The sequence below is a fragment of the Protopterus annectens genome, chromosome 1.part0 (assembly GCF_019279795.1).
Source record: "Protopterus annectens isolate FY-2018-M chromosome 1.part0, PAN1.0, whole genome shotgun sequence".
NCBI classification, from domain to species: domain Eukaryota; kingdom Metazoa; phylum Chordata; order Ceratodontiformes; family Protopteridae; genus Protopterus; species Protopterus annectens.
In genome coordinates this window covers 677919226-677939956 of record NC_056725.1, presented here as the reverse complement: position 1 = coordinate 677939956, position 20731 = coordinate 677919226, and the positions used below count along the sequence as shown (strand labels likewise).

General features: G+C 39.9%; 1 protein-coding gene across 1 annotated transcript in view; it reads right to left on the bottom strand.

Annotated features, from left to right (window-relative positions):
- The window catches only part of LOC122794026 (ryanodine receptor 1-like), a 2146276-nt gene that overhangs the window by 1838942 nt on the left and 286603 nt on the right, over positions 1-20731 (bottom strand).

Genomic DNA, 20731 nt, shown 5'->3' with positions numbered 1-20731 from the left:
GAAGCCTGCTCCGCTAGGTGTCTTTGGAAGCAGTTCATATGGGTGATGTAATTTAACACTCTTACAGTTTATATGCCTGAGGTGTAGGCAAGCTTCCCCATCCTGTCCATTGCATGAGTCTCCTGATGGATAACTGCTCTATCTTCTGACAACTCTCTCTCTTGGTGGCTGCCGCTGCAATGATGGAGTCTACCAGAGTGCCCTTACTTCAATGCTGCCTAATCTTAGGACGATGAAATACCAGGCTTCTTTGGGATAGCTTCTGTGGAGTTGGTCTCCTGCCATGCCCTCCTAGCAACTAAATCAATAAGATGTCAGCAGGAGATACAACCCATGACGTAGTGGATGTTGTCTGGAAAGCCTCAAAAAAATACTTTGTCATCCTGGGAGTGTGAAACAGTGGACCAAGGTTCCCTCTGTTGCATCAATTCAAGGATTTTGCTGAAATTGGTATCTTCTGAATAAGAATAAGGGGAACTGTCTCAATCATCATTTTTTGTCCGAGGGAAGAAACTCTGTGGGTGAGTTAATGTGCCTCCTTTTTTTTACTCTGATTATCCAGCAGGAAGTGCTCCAGCTCTCCAAAATATTCAGCTTGAGCTCAGGGAGGCTCTCTGAGGCTGTCAAATCTGCTGTGTCCATGGAAGGAATGATGAGAAGGCTGCAGATCTGCTTACTGGGTTCCAGGAACTGGAACCAAGTTAAATGGAGGTTCTGTAGCTTCCCTCAAGAAGGATGCTAGTATCCTCAAGAATACTTCAAAAGCTAATCCAGAACCTGACTGCATCAGAGACCACCAGGCCAGTGCTGTGTCCATCCCACCCAAAGTGGAAGTATTTGGCACTGATTAGTGAAGACAGAAACACTGACACAGAAGACAAAAAGTTCTTCGTCACCACACTGAATGCCAAAGACTCTGACACTAGAAATGGCACCATACAAGTTGGCAGAAAGGCCATGTTGAGGGTCCAACATTGAGCATCCACTCTGAGACTCCATTGATGGCAAGTGTCTCAGTGTCAAATGAGTCAGATACAGACACAGGTTTGTACTGAGGTGACCAGAATAACAGGTACTGAGCCAACAGACTCCAGAGATATCAGCTCTGAGAGCAGCAGTGCCAAGGCTGAGACTGGGGAAGGAGCTAAGATGGCAGAATGTGGGCCAACCTAATCTTCCTTGGAGACAGAGGGGGGTTGGGATGACACACATCTCAATCTGAGCCCTCACCACTCGATTCCAGTCCAAATCTGATGCTCTCTAGAAAGACCAGTCAGAAATGATGATTGATTCCATGTGAGCAGTGCCTAGTAGTGGTTCAGTGCTGACAGTAGATATTGGGAGTCCATTCAGTGTCATACTGGTGCCTGACTCCTCTGGCTTACTTTTCTCTCCTTCCTTGTATTTCTCTTGCTCTTACTCCTTTTTTTTGTGTTTCTCTACTTTATCTGTATCTCTGCTGTATTCTAGTCATATCAGGGGGAGGCAACCCTTTTAAAATTAACTTATTTTTCCTTTCAATAAAGGAATGTTTTCAGAGGACTTATAAATGGAGAAATCCACCATCAATTGACCTAGACCCAGGCACACCATGCAGAGATTGTGGGTGTCCTGTGGCAGCATTTTGCATTTTTTGAAGCTCTTCTCTGTTATCTGGCTGACAAATCACAATAGTAACAAGAACAAACACTAACAGAAGTCAAAGTACAGAGTAAATGGAGTAAATGGTATGGTGAAAACAAAAATAACACTCTACTATTCTGCTATTATGATAAGGGAGTAACACTGCCTAAAATTAATTAAGAATTTAAATCTTTGTATGCCAAAAAGGAAAGGGAGTGTGTGTGTGTGTGTGTGTGTGTGTGTGTGTGTGTGTGTGTGTGTGTGTGTGTGTGTGTGTGTGTATATATATATATATATATATATATATATATATATATATATATATATATATATTAATAGGTGTATACTATGCTAATGACTGCTAAATTCTTCATAAGCCTAGCCGTGCAATCCAAATGTTTCCCACAAGTTTTAGATGTTAATATAGTGGGTGATTGTTGGTTATGACATGATTTACTGACTGTCTCCGTCCATTAGAGACATAGGTGCCAGACCAGGGGTGAATTTTTGATTTCCTATCAAATGGTCCAAGTTACACTTAAATAGGGACAGGGACAGACTTTGATTCACAAGAATGGGAAGCCTACTGCAGACAATGGGAATTCTCTGAGATACATATCTCTTGTCTCTCTCCAACATATCCGTTTTATATCACAAGCAAAACGTAGGTCTTTATATCTATTAGTTCTGATGCTGTTTGTTTTGCCGATGTACAAAACATCCAAGGATGCTTTGTATGTCAGGCATTGATTGCCTCTCAGTAGTCTGTAGCAGACCACGTACAGACATAGGCCTTTGAGGTAATCCACAACAGGACATGGTGTTTATTTCCTGTTCTTTTTGTAAGGAACCTTTGTGGATGTTGATGCATGAGTCTCATCAAATACATATGGAAGGGGGCACTATACTCAATGATGGGTCTGATAGGGCCAATTACAATGGTACAATGACTTCCCTGGACCTAGATGCCATGTCCTTACCTATAAGTTGGGCAACATAGAAGGATTTCCTTACCACCTTGGACATACTTTGTTCGAAGGCCAGGTTACTGTCTACATGTATTCCCAGATTCCAGACTAGTGGGTCAACTCTTAGAGATGTTTTATCAGTGACATAGTTTATTAGGGTGGCCGACTTCCCAAAATGTACTATAACACATTTCTTAGCACTGAGTTTTAAACCATGGCTTGGCATTAGCCATCTGTCTGTGTTAGACCCTCTTGTAAGATGTTAGCATCTTGGGGGATTTTATGACTGCTCCCAGTTTACAATAATCTGTGATCTTAGTCAACCAAAGGCTTTTGACATTGGTCTTGATTTCAGAGAAGAGACACCAAAGAGCAGTGGGCCCAGTACAGAGCCCTGAGGTACTCCACTAGTGAGTGTTCACTTTGTGGAGGTAGTCTCACCAATCTTAACTTCCTGTGTCCTGTCTGTGAAACAGCTGACTATCTAGCACATTATGTAGGGCTTTATGCCTAATTCTGTAAGTTTGTTAATGCCCAAGTTGGGTGCTGTATCAAATGCATTAGCCAGGCCAAGGTAAGTAATACGCACTGTGCACCATTTTATCTTCAGCCATTGCCTTGGTGACCTTCTCAAAGAAGTCCACCAGGCTCAGTAGGCATATCCTTCTCTTGACCAAGCCAGAGTGGGATGGATCCAGCATCTGAAGGTCTTTTATGTCTTTGCTGAATATTTATATAATAATTATTCCCATGGCTTTGCATATAAGACTAGTCAGACTAATGGGTCTGTAGTTTCTGGGATCTGTTTGTGATCCACCCTTATGAAAACTGATGACCTTTGCAGTCCTCCATTCTCATTGTACAAAGCCTATTTTAAGACTATAGTTAAATAGTAACTCCAGTGGCACTGATAAGTCATATTTTAGACTTTTCGGGAGGCATGCTGAGATATTAGCAGGCCAGCTGAGGCTGTGCTTTTCACATTCACAAGAGCAGCAAGGTAATGCTTTCTAGTTATAGTTGAAGGGATTATACTGGAAGGAATTTCTTGGGGGTGGGGTGGCTGGGGGTGAGTTGGAGGTAAAGATGGAACTGAATTTGTCAGCTGCTAGATTTGCTATATCACCTAGCTCAGGGAATGTGGCATTGTTAACTACCAGTTCAGCACACTACTGTGTGCTGCCTTTGAGGGTTCTGACACAGCTGAAAAAGATCTTGTGGCTGTCTTTTTCCTGGGAGGTTATCTTGACCTCAAAATTGGCTTTTTTAATTTAATTTGTCCTCTTAGTTAGCTGTTTAATTTAATGAGAGAGTTCTTATCTTTATGGGAATTACACCTTCTGATTTTAGCCATGTTGTTTTCCTTTTCTTGCAGATTTGAGGCCATGTAGGATTCCCAGCCCATACAAAGATAACTAAAGTCCCCTATGAGTAAGGTATTAGGTTTGCTGGTGAGTGTCTGTAGTAGATCTAGGTATGTGCTATGTGTTTCATAGAGTATAGATGGTGACATGTAGCTTGCTAGGATATGGTATGGGATTTTATCTATGGTGACCTGCAAGTGGTGAAACTCCAGTATATCATCCTATTTGACCACCCTAGAGGTATGATTGTTATTTATGTTATTTATGCTTGTTATTTATGTATATCGAAACACCTCCACCTTTAGTCCTTGTCTGTGCAACTACTGGTCTACAAGTGTGGAAGGCACTGAAACTTTGCACTGCCAATGGCTTTAAACTATGTCTCGGTAACTGCACAGATGTCTATATTCTCCAGGGTGAAGAGGGCTTAGAAGGAGTGTATTTTTTTGTTAAGACTCCTAAGACTGAGAAGTGACATCTTGATGTTCAGTTGAGTTGGTTTTGCTATGTCAGTACATTCGTCAGTTTGGTATTGCTTTAAAAATGCTCTATGAGGCAGTATAAAATTTTAGCCAGTATTCAAAAGCCTTGAGGGTACAGGTGCAGATGACCCTTGGCAAAGCAAACTAGTCTATTAACCATGTCTTCCCATGTTGACAAATATTGGATTCCTTTAGAATGATACCAGCAACTCAGCCAATTGTTAAAATCAATCATCTTTTGTTTGTATTGTGGCGTGATCCTTGGTGAAGGTAATACGTTGTTCAGTGCTAGTCTCAGCTTCGGACACATAGTCAAAGAGATCTGTAATGTCTCTCTTCATTTAGTCTAGGGAGGTCCATCTTTGGTCATTTACACCAACATGGACTATAATGGAATCATACTGGTACCTGTGGTGCAGTGACTTGAGTGAGTGTTTGTGTGATTTGGCAGATCCTGGCTCCAGATAGGTCACTGACCATTGCCTTCTCCTTGTTCAGCCTGATTAGAGGAGCATCAGTAAGTCTTACAATGGAGTCCAATGACTAGAGTCCTGGATAGTGAGTTTGCATGCCTTAAGGGCTTTGTATTTGGGGCCCCACTGACTGATGTTGTATGCGTGGTATTAGATGTTGCTTTTATTGAGTGCTTTTGGGTTTGCTTAGGATAATCCCTGCTAATGGTCTAGGATGTTTTTGTTGTTTAGGAAGATTGCATTTAATTGCCCCAGCATACATTGGTCTACATGTGTGTTTTGTGCTGTGTGTGGTGGGTGTTGTCTGTGTGGTTTTTACAACCTGATTTGTGTTTGTTTGTGAGAGTTTAACCTCCAGTGACATTGTGTATGTACACCTCTCGCATACTGTATCTATTACTTTAAGGATTAAGTGGTTGTCAGTAAACATGCGACAATTGCTGCATTGTCTCTATCAGTGTTGTCCGGTCCTGTAATTGGTGAACTACATGGTGTGGCATATGGGGGTTAACAGAAGGCCATTAAGAGTTCTCTTTTTTTGGGGGGGTTGGACGCAGACTAGGTTAAAAAATACTAAATTCAACTGAATTTAATAGTACTGCCAATCAACATGCAGACTGGTTGCTCTAAGCTTGTCATTGGTCAAAGCATTTGCTCTGTACTTACTGCTTTACAGGGTACTGCTTTATGGGCAGTTCTAGTTATTTGCATCTGCACAGGGCACTGTAGCAATAAGCAGCTCTTTGCAAACATGCCAAATTTATACCAGCACTGAAAATACAGATAACTGACTACTGAGCCCACTGGCCAATAAAACGACTACACTTAGAGCCCCTTTGTATGCTTCCCAGCTCAGATAGACCAAGCAAACACCTACTGCCACTAGATGAATAATCTCAGTAATCCTAATGTAAAAGCACAGTAAGAATGTTCCATGTGCAATGGTACCACAAACAAACTTACACAGCTAGCTAGATAGCCCCTTTAGAATGTGATTTCAAGGCAGTGTATAACAGCAACAACAATGTGAAATGTACTTTTTACATGTAAAATAGCTGTTAAATGGACAAATAAATCAAGGAACCATCAGTGGTTTGTGTCACAAAAGGAAATACTGCCAGCCCAGCTATCTGGAATTTTGTAAATAATTATATGTCATTTGTGAATATTAATATGATTTGTATAGAAGTGTGACAGAGGGAGATACTGCCAGCATAGATGTTTGGAATTGTGTAAGTGGTTGTGTGTCATTTGTGAATAGCAACATGATTCATATGCTGTGTTACAAATGTATTAGGACTGTATGTCGTATTGTATAGACGTGTGCTGAAGAGATATTTTTATACACTATTGTAATTGTTTAGATGTATGTATTTTAACAAGGGAGACTGAAACTTCAGAAGTATGGTTGAGGTTAAGTTACTTTACAGCTGGACCATAAAAGATGTTATCTGTCAGTTTCAGTACAGTAACAGACAACTAGAAGTTTTTTGTATTGTCTTTACATGTGGAGGAATGTACATTTTTTTATTACTTCCACCATTTGCCTTAGATGTAAGAGAAGTCCTTGCTTATGTGTTTTCACAGGGAGATGCTAAATGCTGGTAGTTTCTAGCAATGGGGGGGTATTCACCTGAGATAGTCAGATGACAAAAGTGATGTCTTCTTGCAAGTATCCCAGCAGCAATATTTGAGATATTAATTTAAACACTCTCTGAGAGAGAGAGACAGTGCTTTTTTGTATTTTGTCTTCGACTTGGCAGCATCAGCTGGGAAAACCCACTCATCACATCTGTCTTGCCTGGCTCTGTAAGTAATTTAACTAGGGTACAATAATTTCTTTTAGATATAGTTAGGAATATAGTAGAGATTAGTTTAGATGTTTTCTGTATTTATTTGAGACTATCCTGCAATGTTGTTTTAAATATTTCCTGTGATTTTGAACTCTGAAGTCACTGTGAATACATATTTAGTATTGTTTTGTTCTTTTATTATTTATTATTAAACATATTTAAACATATCTTTGTGTCTGATATTTGTGAGGCATATTTAAGCTCTTAAAGTACTTGCATATCTATCTGCTGACACTGTGCAGGCCACTCCTAATAGTCTACCAATTGGATTAATAGTAACATTACACAGTAAGATTAGAGACCCTTTGTTAAGGGCCTTAAAGTAGCTGATAAAGATTTGGCTGGTGGCAGGGATAGCTACCTTATAGTCTGGTCAGAAGGGGGCATAGCCAGTAAACATGTGCCAGCCTTTCCCAGGTGTGCATGTGTGTTTGTGTCTAAATCAAATCTCAAAGAGTGTGTGTGTGTCAGCTACTTGGGCAGGGACACGAAGCATTGGTTGGACAGAGAAGGTGCTGGAGGTCTTGGCTTGTCCACTGAGCTGAGATCTTAACTCTAAAGCTATGCCAGTGGGGAGTCTTATTGGGGATCTGGAGAAAGAGGGAGAAACCAGCCCCAGACTAACAGTAGTCTCTGTGTGCTCTTAAGGGAAATTAAATTGCACTTTACTGTGTGTCTGCTTGTCATTCTCCCAGTGTGTATGTCCCTCACTGTAGCCAGTGGTGAGGATTGAGGCCCCTTGATTACTGGGCCAGTGCTGGGGCATCACATTTTGTTTAAATAAATGAAAGAAGTGCAACTTATCAATCAAAAGTACCTTTGCATGGATTGCACTGGATACAAGTATAACTATTCAGGAACACAGGCTAGGATGCCACGTTTTGCTGCACAAGCACATATGATTCTACTTCTCTTTACTGCTGATGAACTTTAATCAACCGGAAAAACATTGAAAGATTTAATCATTGATTAGTATCATATAAGTTAAAACCATCAAAACCAAGTGATCGCAAATGTAAATAATTGGATTACATTTGCAATGACAAAAATTACTCAGAAGTTTGCTTTGACATGAGAGGCTTCACCCCCTACACTCCACAAAATGAGGACTTCAACCCCACACCCCAGAAATGAAATATACTAACTACATCATTGTACAACTGTAGGGAAACAAGCAAACTTCTGAATTATATTACAGTTGAACTGTAATATAAACTGGCCACTTTCACCATCAATGTAAATTACCAAAACACTTGCATGTGATTTAATGCATGCCACAACCAAACCAATGACACAATGTGTGTGTGTGTGTGTGTGTGTGTGTGTGTATATATAAATGTGTGTGTGTGTGTTTATATATATATATATATATATATATCTATATATATATATATATATATATATATATATATATATATATATATAGAAGACAAGGAAGGCAGAAGGCCTCTGCACTTGTTGTCACATTAAGCAGCTGAGGAAAAAACTTTTCTTTTTAATAAAACCAAGAAAACAGGAAGAAATACCTAATCAGGAACTACTGGAGCCAGAAGAGATCCAGAAAAATGAAAGTAATTTCAGAAAACAAGGAGCACTTAGCTGAGCCATGTCAGATCAGTCTGAACTTGAAGGCGACAAACATAATTGTTGTGAGGCAGTTGTTTGAAAAAGCTCATCACTAAGAGCACCAGCAAGTTTGGTAAATCAGATCCAACAAGCGGCTCTCTTCTGACAAGTTGAATCAGACAGGATGAAACAGGTTGAGTTTATAATTCCAAACTCATAAGACAGACTCCTAGAACAACAAGATCAATATGTGAGAACTGAGGCTTAAATGGATTAAGTCTAAGATTGCTTTGTATCAGAGTATTCCATTTTCTCCATGGTATGGTGATCTTAGCGTTATTATATACAACTAGCAGTGTGTGTGTGAGGAATATAGCCCCCCAATGGGTGTGCAGTCGGGCTCAGAACCCTGCAAAAATCAATTTTAAAGGACAGCAGTTGTCAGTATACACTGTTCTCCAATAGTTTTGTTGCTTTTGTTTAGTAATTTTAGGACACACAATTATGGGTCTTGGAATTACAATAGGGAGCCAACAGATGCAGAACTGTATTCAATAAGGGGTCAGATCAGTGGTATTTACTTGGTGATTATCTCACTAGAGTGACCTGACATATGTTTTAGAACAAAATGAGCTATAGCATATGCATTCCTGCCTGGTAGATACATAATGTCATCTACTATTGTCCCTAGATGTTGAATAAATAATGTTATCATTTTTTTATGATTTTTCCATTTTTTGAAACTGTGATTGATGTTCCTTTTGAAATGTCTCATGAAGTGACACTTATTAACATTAGGGGTAAAGTCATTACTACTGCACATTGTGCCCAAAGTGTGTACTTCGTGTCGAACATCATTGATAGCTTTGACATCTTTCACTAAAGTAATTCCTCAGTTTGCTGTCTCCTGCATATTTAGTTATCCAGAGTCCATTTCCCACTTTTACCCATGAGAAGAATAGAGCAAAAAGAAGCAACCCTAGTGAAGAGACCTGTGGGATACCACTACTAATCACTACTAGAATATATAGGTACTCCCACCACCATGACTTGTGTCATTTTGCTTAATCAGTATTTTATGTCAAGTTTGTGTACATTGATGTTTATTGATTTTAATTTGTCTAGGAGCTTCTCATTTGGAATAGGGCTGAAAGTCTTAAAACATTATCAGATGCTGCTGCTTTGTCTTCAAAACATGCCACAAGATTCAAAATACAACATCTTCCCTTAACAAACCTAGAGTACCATGTGACATTTTTGATTGGCTCCTCTCTGCATAATTTTATATAGGGCACTGATTAGACTGACGGGCTTTAAAATCTGTGTCTGACATGACCCACTCTTTTGTGAACTGTTACCACTACAGCCTGTCAGCATAGGTGAGTGATATGTCTACATGCTAACATTTTGGGTAACATGATTGATAAGGGGTACTTAAGTTTACCTTTTCACAAAATGCTATGTTGCATTAGTAGAAACTTTACACTTATTCAGCATCCACAATCACTATGATTAAAACTAAACTTTTATTAGATAATGGACTTGGACAGTTATCCATCAACACTGGACACTCAAAGTTCCACAGCAGGGTATTAATTTACACTGAAAGCTCTGTGTAAAGTAGATCTCCTAATCTGATACCAAATCCAACCCCAGAGACAGAAAATCTCTTTGGTGCTGGCATTTCATTTCCACATGCTAACTAAATCAAGGCACAGTCAGCAAGATGAATGAAATAATAAAAAAAAAAAAAAACCAAAACAAAAAAGAAAAACAGAATTTAAGTAATGGCAGCAGCTGTAGGTATACAGGCTTGTCTTTTTCTTTCCCTTCACTGACCAAGGTTCTTGGAAAGCCATGGTAATAGGGAAAAGGTACCTAGTACAAACAATCTAATGCAAGTAACTGCAGAAGCAGTTACAAGTATCTGCCTTTCCCTTTCTGCTTGCAAACTGAGTGTCAGGAAAATATGTATTAATGTGTGTATGCTTAATGCTAATTAGAAACCAAATAAGTTAACACGTTTTTCATTCTATTTTACATGCACTGTTTTATATGTAGTTGAGTTTCATATGTGACTGAAAAGATGCTTTTTTGAAACTGCAGTGTGCTTTCTGAAACTTGCAAGATGCCCTCTGACCTAGTAATTGCTTGCACAGCAATATTCATGTTTATGCCTTTTGGAAATGTACTTGAGAAGCAGTTGGTTATCTGCTAGGTCAGGAGAGAATGAATGAACAATGCCATATCCTGTGAATGTAATGATTTTAAACAATCAGCTCTGTTCGAAGTATGAGAACATGTGCAGCTGCAGAAGTTTAGAGATAGTGTAGACAAAGGATTGTTAGAGAAATGAACTGCTTGCTTTGTGCTTAAATTAGCCATAGTACCTTGAATGGTAACATTGCATGTATCTAACCGGTGGTAGCCAAGGCCATGTTGTTTTCCTTAGGAAGTTTCTCACAAAAATTGATAAATCAGCAGAATTTTATGAAAGCAATTATTAGTAAATGATGATGACAAAACTTGTGATTCACTACGTCAGCTTGGTAGGCAATGACTTATTAGAAAATGTATAAAAATGTAAGCATTTCCAGTTTCTAGTTAGACAAACTCTGTATTAGCATGTTTTTGTCTCCTTGCTGCAAGATTAAAGTGCCTTAACCTAAACCTACCGTGTTTTGATAATTTTTAAAGTATATTTTCCTTTGACAGTTTGGTCCTTCGGACCGGAAAGTACCTCTCACTCTAGGCCTAGGTCAGAATTGGGCCCGGTGGCATGTACCCCTACGGAGAAGTGGCCACGTCGGTTCTTCTGTTTTGAAAGACCTCCGACTGAATTGTCGTTCGAAAAAGGCCAGCCACTGTTTCTGATCTGGGATTGGAGGACGAGTCAACGTTCCGGTGGATCAACTCATGGAGGGTCAGGTAAGGAGGAATTTACCTTTTTTCTGTTTTAGATCAGGGACTTGTTACAGTATTGTTTTGTCAGGGAGATTTGCATGTGCAGATCAGGGACAAAAAGATTGCTGTCTTGTCATAGATCAGGGAAACAGAATAGGTAGACAGTTATTCTAGATAAACTGTAAAAAGGTGTAAAATCGTGGTACCACGTGATAAGAAGGGTTACGTAACAATTTTTAGCTTAGCTAAGGCAACATGGGAAATCAGTGCACGAAAAGTTCCCGAGACCTGCCCCTAAGCGAAGACGCAAAATATATGCAATTACAGCGTGTCGATAATGTTAAGTATTATACAAAATGGGTTGATAAATACAAATTTGATGGTAATTTAGATAAATCTTCACTTATTAAACTTGTTAGACAACTTAAAACAGACGCGCAAGGTCAGCTAAAAAAGCAACGGCAATTAGGAGTCCCTCAGGCACACAGGTGGCTTGAGGAAGCAAATCGCAGGGAACAAAAGATTAAAAATTCAAAAGCAATGTTCTTAGATAAAGAAGATAATAACTTGGTAATAGCGACAGCCCCTCCTCCGCATCCTTTACCGGAATATGAAGCGAGTGGACAGGCTGATCCACCTCCGCTATACCCAGCTGTTCCTGCAAAATCAAAACCGTTTGTCAGGGATCCTGTTGAGACCAGGTCTCGAACACGCATCTTGAGAGGGGATATTGAATTATATGAAATAAATAGAAATTCACAAACTATGAGTGAGGAAGAGATATGTCCACTCATAGAAGTACCAAATCCACAGGCAGGACAGGCAGGACAGGATCCGACTCTTCTAGTATATAGACCGTGGACACCGGAAGACATCCGGAAAGCCACAGAGGGAATTCCCCATCCAAAAGTTAATTTTAGAAAATTCTTAGAAGACTTACAGGGCATGAGGTTAAGTTACCATTTGAATGGAGAAGAAGTAGAAAAAGTAGTTAGACAAATTGTAGGTCCGGATTGGCACATGATCAGTGGCAACTGGAATCCCCGTGATGCAGAACTTAGACCACTCCCACATAGTAACGCAGAACTGGACAACAGAGTGAAAGGTCTGATAGACCGAATCTCTGAGAAATGGAAGCCTAGAGCTGATTGGACTTGCATTAATCAATGCATACAGCAAGAAGGTGAAACTGTTGATAGATATTATGCCAGATTATTAGAATGTTTTAATAACCATTGTGGAATACAGGTACCTGAAGATCAAACACATGATTCCCCATATGAGCAACAGCTAAAGAATGCATTCTTAAAAGGCAGTATAGCTCCCATTAGCAGTTTTATTACAAAGCACATGGTAGATCATCGTACAAGTAGATTACAGTCATTACTTGAATATGCAGACATGCCTTAAGACATTTCAATAGCAAAAAGAAAAAGAAAACTCAAGTATTTGCAGTAGAAGACGGGTCAGAAGTCTTTGTAGTACAAACTGGGAAGAAGGGTAAGAAAAATACCCAGGGCAACAAACAATCTGATAAACGATCAGAAGACTTTGAAGAGAGAAAGAAAAGGGGTGAATGTTTCAAATGCGGAAAAAGGGACATTTGGCAAGGGATTGCAGGCAAAATAAGAAGGTAACCACAGAAGATAAGGAGGGTGAGGACTGACTATATGATAGTCAAGAATCACTGGATAAGAATGAACAGGGAAAGACAAATGCAAATGTGGTAGCAAGGGTAGAGGATGTGACAGAAGGGATAGAGGATGTACATGAATTCATAAATGATGAAGAAAATGAAATTTTAGACTTAGCATTATTGAGCTTAGAGCTCTACTTAGCAGACACAAAACCGGAAGTTACGCTTCTGGTAGAGGGGAGGGAAGTCAAATTTCTGTCTGACTCAGGGGCTTCACGGACCCTGATACATCCAACTACCAGAAAATTCAGAATCACTAGACTACATATTGGTGAAAGCAGCTAATGGACAGCTGTATTGGGAGCCACTCTCCCACAACATAGCGATAACTGACCCTGTTTCAGGGATGACCCAGAAATGCAAAATTGTTGTTTCTGCAAAGTGCCCAGTAAATCTCTTGGGCAGAGACTTAATGCAGATATTTGGCATAGCCGTAGTTCCAGCTATGCAGGGTATGGAAGCACAGCGACAAATGGATACTTTTGCAGTGCGATCGGAGGGTGAAACATTTTATTGGTACAGCTAGGACTTAGTTACGACTGGTCCAGGGGCAGTAATCGAAGAACTGATGAACGTAGCCATCAGTAAATCCCCCTCCCTTGACACTGATAAACAGCATTTGTTGCATTGTACTCTATATTACTGTAAGAGACCAGGACCTGATAAAGAATATGAGCAAGAATTGTTTAGAAACCATGCTAATAGGTTAGTATTATGAAATTTGTACTGGGACACAGAAGGAAACAGTGTAGTAAGCTGTTCATTGCCCCAGGAATTCTTAGCACTTTACAAATCTAATCGATTACCACATGTAAGCTTAACTAAAGATAAAAATTTGAAGTGGGCAGACCTAGGAGAAAAAGTCACAAGGTGGGAAAAACAGATAGAACAAGGAGTACAGAAGCAGAAATTGAACTGGATAACATAGACACACCTAGCTGTGCACTCACAGGCAAGTGAGGATAGCTGAGTAGCACTCTTACTAGAGGAAGAGGAATAAGCCTTACGAGATATACCAGAGACTCTCTGGTCAACAGGGAAATCAGATGTAGGACTTATTCGTACAGCAGGACCAGTTACTATTATGCCAAAATCAGCATTTAGACCTCAAAAGAGACAGTATCCCTTGAGAAAGGATGCAGAAATAGGAATCAAACCTATAATAGCAGCCTTACTTAAGGAAGGGGTCTTAATAGAATCTCCTGATTCACCATGTAATACACCCTTATTTCCAGTTAGGAAAGCAAACGGGGAATGGCGTATGGTCCAAGATTTACAAGCTGTGAATGACGCAGTTATACCCAGGGCACCAACGGTGCCAGATCCACACACTTTATTGAATGATTTGAAGCCTCAACAGAAGTATTTTTCTGTGGTAGATATTAGCAATGCATTTTTCTCTATACCGATACACCCAGACAGCTAACATTGGGGAAACGGTATACATATACGAGACTACCACAGGGGTATTGTGAAAGTCCAACGATATTCGCACAAGAAATGGCAAGTAACCTGGCGGGATTTATCCCATCGAAAGGTAGTCAGATTTTACTTTATGTAGATGACATTCTGCTGGCAGCCCCCACCCAGAAAGAATGCAGAGAGGATACCATAGCATTATTACAATTTTTAGCTACTCAAGGACACAAGGTAAACAAAAACAAACTGCAACTTTGGAAAAAACAGGTTAAATCCCTGGGATATGTAATATCCAAAGAAGGCAGAATATTAGATGAAGACAGAAAAACAGCAATATTACAAGCACCTAAACCAACTACCAAGAAGGAAATGATGTCCTTCCTGGGAACTACTAACTTTTGTCTGAGTTGGATACCAAACTATGCTTTGGAGTCTGCTCCGCTAACTAATTTGATATTCAAAAAGGTGATGGCAGCACAGGACTCATTACAGTGGACACCAGAAGCAGAATCAGCTTTCTGCAAACTGAAAGGATTACCAAACTATCATAAGCGATTTTTCCAAACTGTAGACTGTAAGCAAGGTTATATGACATCAGTGTTAACACAACAGCATGGGGACAAACAACGCCCCATAGCTTACTATTCATCACAGTTAGACCCAGTGGTGCGATCCTTGCCCCACTGTGTACAAGCAGTAGTTGCAGCTGCAATGGCAGTGCAGGCTTCAGCCTCAGTAGTATTGTTCCACCCTCTCACATTGAGAGTGCCTCATGCAGTCGCGATTATTTTACTGCAAGAAAAAGTAGCATATCTTTCTCCTGCTAGACATCTTTCCTGTATGACTATACTGTTGAGCCAACCTCATATGACAATTGAACGATGCACAACTTTGAATCCATCAACCTTGCTCCCAACCCCTGCAGATGGCAAACCACACTGCTGCCTGCAGGAGATTGAGCAAAAGACACTACCTAGAAAAGACCTTACAGATGTTCCCTTGGATGATGCCGAGGTGACATACTATGTGGATGGCTCATGCAGAAGGGGTCCTACAGGACAGAATCTAGTGGGGTATGCGGTAGTTTCTGATACCGAGATTTTAGAAGCGAAGTCCTTACCACACAACTTATCTGCACAAGCAGCAGAATTGATTGCCTTGACGAGGGCATGTACCTTAGCAAAAGGTAAGAAAGTGAACATTTTTACTGACAGTATGCTTTTTCTACTGTACATGTTTTTGCGCAGCAGTGGAAAAATAGAGGAATGATAACATCTACTGGTAAACCAGTTAACCATGCGCAATTTATTTTAGATCTGTTAGACTCTATTCAGTTACCTCAGAAAGTAGCTATTTGCAAATGCGTAGCTCATATCAAGCAACAGGATAGAATTTCAAAAGGTAATGCGAAGGCTGATACAGCTGCAAAACAAGCAGCTTCAGCTTCAGAAGTTTTTCTTTTGGGTGAGGAATTACAACCATCTGAGATTTTAGATTTAGAAATGTTAAAAACAATGCAGACACTTACTACAAATGTAGAAAAACAAAAGTGGATAAAACGAGGAGCAATCCTTGAAAAGGGACTGTACATCTCCAAAGAAAAGAAACCAATCTTACCATCTAACTTGTTTAGATATGCAGCTTTGTTGAGCCATGGGCAGAGCCATGTCTCAACAGGGGGAATAGTACAGTTAGTGAATAGAGTGTTTACGACGTATGGATTTACTAATTACACAAAAAAATGTTGTGCATCATGCCATGTTTGTAACAAGCATCATGCACAAGGGGCATTGAAACCTAAGCAAGGGAGTTTCCCTATACCACCGTATCTGCTTCATACTATTTGTATGGATTTTATAGAACTGAACAAATGTGAAAATAAGAAGTACTGCCTTGTCATTATAGATATGTTTTCCAAATGGGTGGAAGCTTTTCCAACTAAAAATCCAGATGCAGCTACTGTTGCAAAAGTCCTTGTTAAAGAAATTATTCCTAGATTTGGCATACCGGAAAAGATTTTTAGTGACAATGGCACACACTTTGTAAATCAAACTATACAACAACTTAGTCGCTATTTCGGGATATCGTTGAAAAACCATTGTGCATACCACCCCAATCTGCAGGATTAGTAGAGAGGCATAATGGGGTGTTGAAGAATAAACTTAGAAAATTGATTAGTGAGACACAAAAGAACTGGGTGCACTGTTTACCTCTGGCACTGTTGAGCATGAGAACTGTTCCAAATGCAAAAGGGTTAACTCATTTTGAAGTTCTGTTTGGGAGGGCATATTATACACCTCAATGGAAACCTCTCATGTCTGCAGAGCAGGAGGCTGACAGTTCACTTGCAGGGTATATGAGACGATTTTTGAATAACAAACTTTTGCAGTTAAATTCTGTTTCAGATAAAGAGCAAACGAAACCATCGGTAGCAGCAGTAGCCCCAGGCACCTGGGTCTGGGTGAAGATAGTGAAGAGAAAAAACTGGAGTTCTCCGAAGTGGGAAGGGCCGTACCAAGTACTACTGTCGACACTCACTGCAGTCAAGATCGCGGAGCGAGCATCCTGGATTCATTTGACACACTGTAAACTGGTTAAGAACTTTGAACTGGACAAAAACCTTGTTACTGTTGTACAACGAGAACAATATGACCAGGTATAGAGCAAATAGAGACACTGAACAACCTCAGAAAACTTGCATGATTATTCTGGTAGCTATACTAATAAAATTGTTCTTTCTGTTGTGGCCTTTCCTTTTTCCTGCCACAAAAGTTGAACTGATTAAACGTGATGAACCGAACATAGACTGGCACCCGAACTTTAACACTTATCAGGCAATTGCACGTGTGTATGCTGAGACTTTTAATGTTTCGAACTGCTGGATCTGCACAGCCATACCAACAGCATACGGGGGTTATTAATGACTGCTATCCCCCTAGGGGTCAATGAGACCTGGGAAAATCTGGTTTATGACACAGTATCTATTAAAGCATGTGATAAGGTAGCACTGTATTTGCCTGTGACACAAAAGGGAATTGTATGTTTTTATAAGAATGAGACAATTCAAGTGGGTTGGAGCAAGTGTAATGTGACTGTACATTATAAATGTTATACTAAAGCAAACAACATGGGTGGAACTTGTAGTTCAAATTATGACTCATTTCTTGAGTCCATGCATAAGACTATTGACCAGGTGCAACGTAATCCTGTACTTTTTAAACAGTTATCTATAATAGATAGGAAAATGTTTCATGCAGGGCAGCCATTTCATAACAAAGTAACTACTATGGTAGAGGATTGTTATTTTGTGTGTGGTAAAAAAGCATATAAATGGTTACCTGAGAATTGGTCCGGCAGTTGTTTTTTGGGGTACCTGGTCCCGGCCATACGACACACTGCAGTCTTGCCTCAGGGAAATATTCGAAATACCCGAGATGTGGCCAAGAAAGCTGTCAGAAAGCCTGAAAATCCAGAGGGACAGATCGAAGTGGGCTGGAAAGACCATCATACTGCAGGTACCAAACTGATGCACATGGACTTGAGTGATGCTGTCATATTGTGGGCAGGCATATTACCCGCATATGGTGCAGTTAAATCAATTTGGGAGCTGCGAAAACTGTCTAAACTTCTTGAAGTAATGAGTAATGCAACCTTTTCTGCTCTTGAACTGATAACTGATGAACTGAATGCTATGAGAACTGTAGTGCTCCAGAATCGAATGGCTCTTGACTTCACCCTAGCGGCGAGGGGTGGTACGTGCTCTTTAATCAAAGAAGAGTGCTGTGCGTATATACCAGATCATCAGCACGAAATTAATGACCACCTTGAGGTGATACAGCAAGTGTCGGCCATGATCAAGCCAGGCCCAAACCCTCTGACAGACTTTTTCCAGAATTTGTTTGTGGGGGTGGGGTTCCATCCTAATGAACATCTTGATTGTCATTTGTGTGGGTTTGCTCCTGATAGGAGGTTGTATTTGTTGTGGTATCCCCTGCATGAAAAGATTAATCAGAGAATTTATAGATATATTAGTTTCTGAGACTATGTACCAAAGTACTGAATTTGAAGAACTGTTAGAATGTGAAACACTTTCATAAAGTTTTAAACTGAATGACTTTCTTAACTGCAAATCCTGAATGGAAGAGGTTAGTAAAAGAAGCAAACTGTTTATTCTTTTTGAAAATGGAATTAAAAAGTATTAACAGGGGGGAAATGTCAGGAAAATTTGTATTAATGTGTGTATGCTTAATGTTAATTAGAAACCAAATAAGTTAACACATTTTTCATTCTATTTTATATGCACTGTTTTATAAATAGTTGAGTTTCATATGAAACTGAAAAGATGCTTTTTTGAAACTGCAGTGTGCTTTCTGAAACTTGCAAGATGCCCTCTGACCTAGTAATTGCTAGCACAGCAATATTCATGTTTATGCCTTTTGGAAATGTACTTGAGAAGCAGGTGGTTATCTGCTAGGTCAGGAGAGAATGAATGAACAATGCTATATCCTATGAATGTAATGATTTTAAACAATCTGTTCAAAGTATGAGAACATGTGCAGCTGCAGAAGTTTAGAGATAGTGTAGACAAAGGATTGTTAGAGAAATGAACTGCTTGCTTTGTGCTTGAATTAGCCATAGTACCTTGAATGGTAACATTGCATGTATCTAACCGGTGGTAGCCAAGGCCACGTTGTTTTCCTTAGGAAGTTTCTCACAAAAATTGATAAATCAGCAGAATTTTATGAAAGCAATTATTAGTAAATGATGATGATGACAAAACTTGTGATTCACTACGTCAACTTGGTAGGCAATGACTTATTAGAAAGTGTATAAAAATGTAAGCATTTCCTGTTTCTAGTTAGACAAACTCTGTATTAGCACGTTTTTGTCTCCTTGCTGCAAGATTAAAGTGCCTTAACCTGAACCTACCGTGTTTTGATAATTTTTAAAGTATATTTTCCTTTGACACTGAGCCTGTTAGAAAGGTGTAGTTATAGACAAGAAAAACATTGTGCTTGAAGAAAACCAGTGAGGTGCTCTGTTTGACATGAAGTGGGAATCTGTTCCAAAGGTATGGTAACCTCTGGCAGACAGCTCTGTCCCTCCAGCAGGCTCTATTAATGTCACATACCAGGTTAAGGTCTTTAGAGCGAGTAACCCGTATGCCATTTGGATTGCGGATATGCAGCATTTCCAATAAAGTAGGGTCAGAGATTGCACTGCACACAAAGTGGAGATTCCCTCTGTGTAGTCTGTATGAAACAGAATAGAGTGACAGTGATTTCAGATGATCCTCATAGGAAAATACTGAAGACCTTGAATTTTCCTTGTGAGGAACCTTTGCGGTCTCTCCAAATGCTGCAGGTGCTTGGAAAGGTACATACCAAACGGGATGTTGAATTCAATTATTGGCCTGATGAGGGAAGAGTACAGGGAGGTTATAACTTCTTTTTTTTTTTTCTGGAGGCAATGCCCTTACTTATGAGATGAGCAATAGAGAATGGCCTTCTTACCACTGTGGAGACATGGTGATCAAAGGTAAGGTTGATGTCAGCCTGTGTGCCCAGGTCTCACACCATTGAGTGTGTACTTAGGATGTTGCTATTGATGTAGTAGTTATCAGGAATGTTGCCCTTAATCAAAGGGATAATAATATATTTTTTTGCATTGAGTTTAAGGCCATGACTTTGGCACCAGTCATTTGTTTGTGTAAGACCCTCTTGTAGGATGTTGACATCTTTTGAAGATTCTGTGACTGCTCCCACTTTGCAGTCATCAGCAAACTTTGTCAGCCACAGACCTTTAGTTTTTGCTTGTACTTTGGAGAAATAGATTCCAGACAGTAGAGGTACCAGGACTGATCCCTGTGGAACACCACTGACTATGGGTCTGCTGTTGGAGGTAGATTCCCGTATTTTGACTGTATGGCTTCTATCAGTGAGCCATTTGGCAACCCACATAAAGATATAAGGGTTGATACCTAGTTGGGTGATTTGTCAATGATGCCTGTGTGGGGTATAGTGTCAAAAGCCTTCGCTAAGCCTAGATGGGCTATATGCACAGATTTCTCTTTGTCTAAGGCCTTGGTGGCTGTCTCTAAGAAGTCCATCAGGTTTAACAGGCATGATCTTCCTTTGACAAATAGGGTCAAGTGTTTGGAGATTACCTATATCTTTGTTGATAAGGTCCATGAAGATTCGCTCTCTGGCCTTGCAGATAAGGCTAGTCAGGCTAATAGGTCTCTAGTTCCCAGGTTCAGTGGAAGCACCACCTTTGTGCAAGGGGATAATGGTGGCCATTTTCCATTCAGCTGGGATGAAGCCGGTGCTTAGAATATGATTGAAAAGATTATCCAATAGTGGTGCTAATTCTTGTTGGAGCCC